Source organism: Diceros bicornis, chromosome 34, assembly GCF_020826845.1.
Source record: "Diceros bicornis minor isolate mBicDic1 chromosome 34, mDicBic1.mat.cur, whole genome shotgun sequence".
Taxonomy (NCBI): Eukaryota; Metazoa; Chordata; class Mammalia; order Perissodactyla; family Rhinocerotidae; genus Diceros; species Diceros bicornis.
The window spans coordinates 21,141,651-21,150,883 of record NC_080773.1 but is presented as its reverse complement, the minus strand read 5'-3'; the positions used below and the strand labels follow the sequence as shown (position 1 = coordinate 21,150,883).

General features: G+C 50.3%; 1 pseudogene; it reads left to right on the top strand.

Annotated features, from left to right (window-relative positions):
* Window positions 1-400: 400 nt before the first annotated feature.
* Window positions 401-8,431, top strand: LOC131397616 (insulin growth factor-like family member 1; annotated as a pseudogene).
* The last annotated feature ends 802 nt before the right edge of the window (window positions 8,432-9,233 follow it).

Genomic DNA, 9,233 nt, shown 5'->3' with positions numbered 1-9,233 from the left:
GAACACGGGGAAAGTAGAAGACTTGTAGGGTCACATGGATCAGACATTACTAGCTGTTTCAATTTGGGACAGTGGGGACAGCTCCAAGGTGTATCCTATGCCTTGATTTTTGCTAAAGTGGCCTTATTACTGGAGGATGAGAGGGATGCATGTGAGGGAATGAAGGGGGACGGAGCATCCATCCTCTCCTGGCTCTTAAAGGATCTGACGTGAGGTTCCAAGGTGACGGATACCCTGTGTGATGCCTGCCCCAGCTCCAGGACCAAGCAATGCCCCTGAGGCGAGAAGAGGACTGGAGCTCCTCTGACGTCCCCTGCTCCTCTCTACAGACAAAAAGACCTCGGAATCTGCCGCTTTCCCATCCACTGAACCAAAGCCAACCCCAGACACGTGATCCCCAATGCAGCCTCCAGGTAAGGAGAGCAGAACCCCACCTTCTGTCACAGCTGCAGCCCCACCCCCAAGGGAACCTCTGCCTCCATCCCATCTCTTTCCTCTCCCGCCCTCCTCTCCTTCCATAGCAATGTCCCAACCACATCCCCACATCAGTTCCATTTATATTGTTAAGATAATTATTTCCCAAAGCAATCTGCAGATTCAATGCAATCCCTAGCAAAACCCCAATGGCCTTTTTTTATTTCTTCTTCTTCCAGAAATGTCAAAGCTCAGTCTCGATTCATATGGAATTGCAAGGGACTCTGGATACCGAAAAGAGTCTTAAAAAAGGAGACCAAAGGTGGAAGACTCACACTTCCTAATTTTAAACTTGCTATAAGGCTACAGTAATCAAAACAGTATGGTACTGGCATAATGGTAGACATAGAGATCAATGGGATGGAATTGAGGTTCCAGAAATAATCCCATAGATTTATGGCCAATTGATTTTTTGATGAGGCTGCCGAGAGCATTCAACGTGGAAAGAAGTTTTCAGCATGTGGCACTGAGTCAAATGGATCTCCACAGGCAGAAGAATGAAGCTGGATCTCTACCTCACACCATATACAACATATATAACTCAAAGTGGATGAAAGGCCTAAATGTAGGAGGTGAAGCCATAAAAGTCTTAGAAGAACACATAGGAGTAATTCTTCATGACTTTGGATTTGAAAATGTTTTCTTAGGTATGACAGCAAAAGCACAGATACAAAAGAAGAAATAAAGGATAAACTAGAATTAAGCAAAATTTAAAAGTTTTGTGTGTCAAGGAACACTACCAAGATAGTGAAAATACAACCCACTGTTGGGAATGGGAGAGAATATTTGCAAATGGTATATCTAACAGTGATCTAGATTATAGTATCCAGAATATATAAAGAGTTCTTACAACTGAATAACAAAAAGACAAACAACACAATTTAAAGCAAAGGATTTGAATAGATATTTCTCCAGACAAGATATCCAAATGTCCAACAAGCACATGAAAAGATGCTCAAAGTCATTTTTTAAGGGAAACTCAAATCAAATTACTAAGAATTACCACTTCACACCCACTAGAATTGTGATAATTTTTTAAAATGGAAAAAAATAGTGTTAGCGAGGGTGTGGGGGAAACTGCAACCCTCACTCTTTGCTAGTGGGAAGGTGAAATGGTGCAGCCACTGTGGGAACCTGTTCGTCTCTTCCTCACTAAGTGAATCATAAAATTACCATGTGAACAAACAATTCTACTCCTGGTGTAGTCTCAAAAGAATTGAAAGAGTTGTTCAATCACTTGTATATAAAAGTTCATTTTAGAGTTATTCACAAGAGTCAAAAGGTGGAAACATCACAGAAGTCCATCTATTGATTAATGGATAAACTAAATGTGGTATATCCACATAATGAAATACTATTTCTTATGAGAAATGAAGTACAGATACATTACAACACGGATGAATGTTGAAAGCATTGATAAGCGAAAGAAACCAGACACAAAAAACCATACATTGTATGATTCTATTCATATGAAAAACCCAAAATCGGTAAATACATTGAGACAGAAATCAGATTAGTGGTCTCTAGGGGCTGGGAGGAGGGTGGAATGGGCAGGGATTGCTTAATGAGTATGGGGGTTTCTTTAGGGGTGATGAGAATATTCTGGTGATAGTTACACAACATCTTGAATGTACTAAATGCCACTGAACTGTACAATTTACAACGGTTAAAACGATAAATTTTACTTTATGTGTATTTTACCACACACGTAAAAATGAAGAGTAAAAACATTTGAATGGGGGACAGCACGGGGCGGGGGGGTGGTGTCCGGAGAGCAGAAGGAACTGTTCACACCACTGGTGCTGACCCACTCAGTCTGTTTCATCACTTCTGTTGCTGGAATGAGACTTTCCCTGAGCGTCTTCACTTTACAGTGGGATTCTGACTCCCATCTGCTTGTGTAGAGTGGAGGCTGGTCTGGTTCAAGTAAATCTAAAACCCTTGATCTATTCGGTGCCTGAAATAACTCGTTCCTTTCTCATTGATGATCAAAAAGCACACTGAACTGATTCCCAAGTGTCTTTCTTGACAGCAAAGCCCCAAAGAGCTGTGATAAGTGCTCAACAGAAGATGTCCAAGGTGCTGTCTGGATGTAATGGGGTGACTGACCTCAGCCTCAGGGTCCAGAGACATTTCGGGGAGGGTGACATTTACACTGAAAGCTGGAGAGTGAATAGAATGCACGTGAAGAGAGTGGGGAGAGAGTCAGACAAGAACCGTCATGCATGAACCCTGGAACACGTGGATGTGGGGGAACCACAGATCCTGAAGTTGAGGTGCAGACAGTGAGGGGAGTGTGGGCCTGCAGCTGGGGACATGGGGGTTGAGCCATGGGAGACATCTTGGGTTGTAATAAGGAATTGCAATAAGTCGAGGGTGATGGGGAGCCACGAAGGGTATACTGGACACCTGGCATCCATCCCACCCACTCAGGGCCTCCCTGTCCTCAGAGGCTGGGCAGCTTCAGACGGCCTTTCCCAGAAGGCCTTGCAGCTGGGGTTCTGGATGCGTCTGAAGCTCTGAGCAGCACAGCCATGGAGTCACCAGGTGTTTCCCCAGCAGCAACCACATGTCGAGGCAATAGCTTCGAGGTGCCAAGAGGCTGCTGGGGCTGCAGCAGTGATGTTCAGATCCCTGAGTCACACAGCAGTGCTGTCTGGGCATCATTCGTGGAAGCCAAGCCTAGAGCCTGCTCCTCCAGCGCCTCCTCTGACCAGTAGGTTCTTAACTTGTTGCCAAATTGACCTCACTCTGGTGGGACTCCAACCCACATGCAGAGGAGCTCTGAGGAGGAACCCACAGGTGGGCCTCATACCCACAATCCGTCCCTTCCCTGGTGGGTCTATTTTTTTCTGAGTCGCGGATTTGAAACGAAATGGAAACAGCACAAGATTTCATTCAATGGCCAAAGAATGGAGAAGTGGGAACTAGGTTCACAAATTAACTTCTCAGCTCATGGGGCGCATAAGCAGCTGTTATAAGGGGTCCAGGTTATGAAGGGGAGGAAAATTCATAGTTTTCAGAGAAATGGGCAGGCTTTTCTGGGGATCAAGCGTGCCATCTCTTTTCTTTCCTTATTTGGTCCTATCCTGCCATTGCCATGGCAACTCTAAACTGTCATGGCGCTGGTGGGTGTGTGATGTAGCATGGTAATGCATTACAATGAGCATATAATGAGCTGCGGGGTCTATGTTAGGTCAAGGCAGCTGCCATGCTGCCTTCAACGGGTGTTACCTGGTTTCTACTATGTGTCTCAGCCTCCTCCTCCTTCCTCTCATTGTGGTTTCCTGTAAGCTAAAGAGAACATGTCCGGGGTGTTCTGAGCAGGGCTGTGGTTACTGGCTTATGGGTTGGCGGGCTGGGTAACAAACTCACCGTTTTACTTGAAGAATCCAATCAGAGCTGGGATCAGGCCAGACCATCCATTCTTTGGTCACCAGAAGTCCCTTTGCAGGGAGTAGGGATCAGTTCCTGAAATCTTGATAATGTGATTGGAGCAGAAGGGTGACACATCCTCCTCCTCAGCTAGCGGAGGAAGACCCTCTGGCTCTGGGGAGCCCCAGCCCCTCCTCCTGCATACCTGACATTCTCTCTGTACAACTGAAAGTCCACTGCATTCCTGCCTGTCCCCTGGGAGGGGCTCCCTGAGGCCAGATGGAAATAACATCCAGATACTGACAGGAGGGATATTCAGCCAATTTATTCCCGGGGAAAAGGAGAAGCCAGTGGGGAATCTGGTAAGAGCAGGAAATGCCAGCTCCGGGGTTTCCCATCCAGGAGCCCAGCTCTGCCAGCCCCGACCAGGAGCCGTGGGAACGTCGACCTGGGTCTTGTGCAGGGAAGTCTGAGAGCACAGCCTGCCTGCCCTTCCTGGAGGGGCTGGGCAGGGGGTTGGAGGCCCCGGACTGGGATTCAGGAGTCCTGGGCTCTGTTCCAGCCTGTGTCACTGACCCGCAGGAGGGCCTTGGGTCAGTGTCCTGCTTGGATCCAGAGAATAAAACAAATGGCTGTTGGGGAACTTACACTGACTGCCAAGAGAGCCAGAACCGTCTTTAGCCATCAGGAGAAGCAGAGTCCCAATGCCTAATGACGGCTTCAACCAGAACAGGCCGGGTCCTACCTCACGATCCAGGATCTCACACAGAAGACAGAGCTGTCCTCAGACAGTGGGGTCCCACAGTGTCTCTCAGTGGCTGGACCCTCCACTGGTCAGGACCCAGTGAGTTAGTGGCTCTGTGTCCACACATCTCAGGAGCAGCCACTGCCCTCCCATCAGCACAGAGCCCCCTTCCCTGTCCTGATCTTCCTCTACCTGCCTGCCCTTTGCTCACTCAGTTCCCTTGAGAGACGTGGCTGCAACCCTGCCCTGGGGAATGTGCTTTCTCCCTCACCCTGGCTGGTGTCCAGGCATCTACTGCCCCACAGATTTTGGCAGAGGCAACCAGGCCTGTGTCCTTGCCTACCTGGAGCCATCCCAGAAAATGAACAGAATCAAGGTCATGAGAGATGATCCCTGAACTGGAAAACATGATGAGGCAGCTAAGTCTGTGGCAGTCAGCAAAGAGGGGACCAGCCCTTCCCTGGAGCACCCCCATTCATGAGTTTACTGAGCAATGGACAAGTAGTACATCATTACGTGGCTTCCAACATTCTGGAATGGAAGCTTCCATAAGCAACCTTTGACAAGATTCTGCACAGCATACACTAATCCATTTCCTAATCTATATTTTTCAATTAAAAAAATAACATAGTTTATGACCAACTCAATTGACTCTATAACCTGCTAAAATGGTGCAATCCACAGTCTATGAAACACCGCTCTACTGTGAAGCTGCAAGAGAAGGGAAACCAGAACACAGGGGAGACGTGGGGCTGGAAGGGGAGCTGCTGTACCCCTGCCCCATGGGAAAGAGGACATTTGGGACTCCAGCAATTGCACAAGGATTTCTGCTATGGCAGGATCTTCTCTGGTCTGCTACTCCAGGCTCAACCCTCCTCTCCACCCTCCTCACAGCTCACAGATGCAGGGATGTTCACAGACACAAATCTGAACTCTCATCCACTGGTCAGGACCCAACCATGGTGCCCAGTGCACTGAGGATAAAGTCCTGAGTCCTCCCAGAGGCTCACAAGGGACTGACCCTGCCACCCACCTCCAGTCCCCTCTCTCTGCCCTGCCCTCCACTGTGTCTGGGCTCAGCCTTAAAATCTTAGCTCAGACATCCCCTCCTCCAAGAAGCTCTCCCTGATCTCCCAAGATGAGTGATGACCCCTGTCCCAGGCTCCCACAATTCCTGGGTTTTCTGAACCCAAACCTGACCTTTCTGAGCCATCATGGACTTAGGAGAGTCTGTGATCCCCAACGATGGGAAAGGACCTGCTACTGAGTCATCACTGTGTCCTCAGGGTCACCTGGCACAGGGCTGGGCACACTGCTCGTCCTCAGCTACTATTTATTGTCAGGCCCTTGCTTGTGTCATCTCTGTTAGACCAAAAGACAACGGATCAGCTGGGCCAGGTTGTCTCCATTTTCCGGGGAAGGAAACTGAGGCTCAGAGAGGCAAAGTCCCTCCCCAGGTTCGTTCTGGGAAACCCGACATGTGGGCACCAATGCCAATCCCACACCACCACCAGAGCTGGGCTGTGACGACATCTCCGTCCCCAACCAGGAGAGACCAGAGCTTGCACCGAGGACACGCGCAGAGCTGACCTGGATGTTTCCCTGAATCCCCCACTTCTGCTGGATCAGGACACTGATGCGGTTCTCCACTCACAGTGAAGGATACGCTCTGTTCCTCTTTCACTGGGTCCTTGCCCTGGTTTCTGTCTGGAACGGGTGCATGTCGTGGAGGAGCTGAGTCTGGGCCTGGGGTCCAGGTGGAGGGGAGTCTATGGAGTGAGTGTGGAGGTTCCCTCAGGGGAGCAGAGACGCAGAAGGCAGGATGTTTCCAAACACAGGGAGGCAGGTAGAGGGACACAGCTGCCCACATGAGGAACAGGTCACCCTTCCCAGGCCCTGGGGAGAAACTTGTCCATGCAGGGGTAGGCTCTGTGCCCCCGAGGGAGGGAGTCCTGCAGGAGCTGGGGGAGGGGCCTCCCCATCCTCACTGTACAAGGTGACCCTGGTCCCACAGAACTGACCCCACAGTGTCCCTCAGGGAAGGGGATCCTTCACCTTCTATCTTCACATCCTGACTCCAAGACTGCTCTTCTCAGGGGACATTCAATCCATCTCCCTCTGAACAGCCATGTTAAGGAGTAAAGACTTCGAGAATCTACTGATGGTGTGGGAATTTCTCCTACAGAACTTCACAGATGAGTAATATTGACAATGACCTTGACCACAGCAACCAAACTCAAATGGATTATCTTACCATTCTCTCTCTCTCTCTCATGAACTCAGTGAAAATTGTGACTTCTGAATGTCCTGCTCCCCACCCCACCCCCGTGTCTGACACAAAGCCTGGGGCACACGAGGTGCTAAGTGGACAGGTGCTCCTGAGGAAATGACCATTAGTGGAGAGACAGAGAAAGAGGTGGGGAGAGCACCCTGGGGGGCTGTGGGTCCCAGGGGTCCTCCAGGGCCTTTTTCCTGTTCATTCAGGAGCCACCTCAGTGTCCTCCCCACACATTCCCCTGTTCCCCAATCTCGTTCAACCTGGAATTTTCAAATGTGTAAAAACTAGTCTCTCACCTGGAGGCTGTGAGCTGCCATTTATTGAGCCCTGGGCTGGGGATGTGAGGTCAGGGAGCTGACAGGCTCCCCGGGAGGATGTGAAGGGTTAGAATTCCAGGAGAGTGGGAATGAGGCCATCGTGCTGGGCATGAGAGGGAGGCATTTGGGGGAGAGGTTGATGTCGGGGCACCTGCTCCTGCCCCAGGGCCCAGCGTGTCTCTGCAGGCCAGGCAGGGGATCCGATGACATCACCAACTTTACAGTAGGAGTAAAAGCACCTGCTGAGATCAGCTGATCCCCTCTCCACTCCACTGCAGCCGCCCCAGAGCCATAGCTCCCCGATGCTGCATCCTGGGTAAGGAGGATCCAAGCCCAATTCCCCTCACCTTCCACAGGCCCATAATCCCAAGACATCCAAACTCAGGTGACTAGATTCCACCCTGGACTGCTACTAGCCTTTCCCTGTGCCTCATACAGGACAGACACCCCCTCAGACCTTCCCCTGCCCCAAGCTGGGCTCTCCGAGGTGGACCCCTGGCTGCCTGCTCATCCCCACCTCATCCCTCTGCTCTCCCACAGCTCTCTCGGCCGATCTCTGCATCCTCTGTTCACACGGAGCCCCAGGTGAGTCCGGGAGGGACACTCAGAGGTGGGGTGTGTCTCCCAGAGGGCCTCAGGCTGGGAGCCCCTGCCCTGCTGCCTGGTAACACCAGCTCCGTCTCTGCCAGTGTCCCCCACGGGCGCTCACCTGATGCTGTGCCAGCCACACATGACCTGTGGGGACAAGTTCTACCACCCCCTGCAGCACTGTTGCTATGACGACGCTGTGGTGCCCTTGGGCAGGACCCGGAAGTGTGGCAACTGCACCTTCAGGGTCTGCTTCGAGCAGTGCTGCCCCCAGTCACTCAGACACCAGGAGTCCTTCGTGGTGAAGCTGAAAGGCCGAGTTGTTCCTTGACCCCGCCCCGGATGACAGGGTTTGTCGCAGGTGAGGTCCTGTCCCCTCCATGGGATTGGGGGCTGCAGGGGAGCGGGAGTCTCAGGATGGCTACTCTGTTCCCAATGCCGCCCCCTGGCCCTGCCACCTGCTCCCTTCAATCTACCTCTCCCTTTGTCTCTCCTGGTTTCTCTCTCCCTTTGTGTTTATTTCTCTCAGCCTCTTTGCTGCCCTTCTGTGTCTCTCTTTTCCACTCCTCTGCCATGTTCTGTGCATCCCTCCATCTCTGTCCACCTCTCTCTTGCTCACTCTCTCTCTCTGTCTCTCTCTTCAGTGTCGGCTGACAGAGGACCCGATGACCAGATGACTGCTGGATTCTCCTTCCTGGAGGAGCCTGGGGAGAGGGGCCTGGTGTGGACTTAGATCTGGGACGTGGAGTGGGTATTTGGGGACAGGAGACACTCAGACTCAATCGTCCTGTCTTGTTATTTCTCCTCTTTAACACTCAGCCTGAATCTGCCCTTTAATACTCAGAGTGACTAATACTCAGGTGAGTAATAATTCCTGTTCTTCAAAATTCTCTGATGGTTGTTGCTGAGGTGCATCCTGTGATCATAATAAGAACCACAAGGGCCGGTCCAGCCACAGCACTGGCTCTGGTTGGGGAAATGTCTGTGGACTCACCACAAGTAATACGGACCCAGGCGAGCGTCTGAGGCACTCCTGCCCCGTGGCATCACTATCAATAGTCTGAGACGCACAGAACACCCATTCATCAGTTGATAGGCATTGGGTTGTTTCCATTGTGGGGCTATTATGAATAATTATGCTGAATATTCTAGCACAAATGAGTGTGGAGAGGTGTTTCATTGTGGATTTGAGTTGCATTTCCCTAACGTCTAAACATGTTGATTATCTTGTCATGGGTTTATTGGTTCTGTGTATGCCACGTTTGGGGAAATGTCTTTAAATCCTTTGTCCATTTTTTAATTGTATTTTTGGCTTTTTATACTTGACCAGCAAGAGTTTTTATTATATGCTGGACACAATTCCCTCATCAGGTATATGATTTGCAAATATTTTCTTTCACTTTGATGACTTTTCACTCTCTTGATGGTGTTCTTTGAAGTACAAAGTTTTCAATTT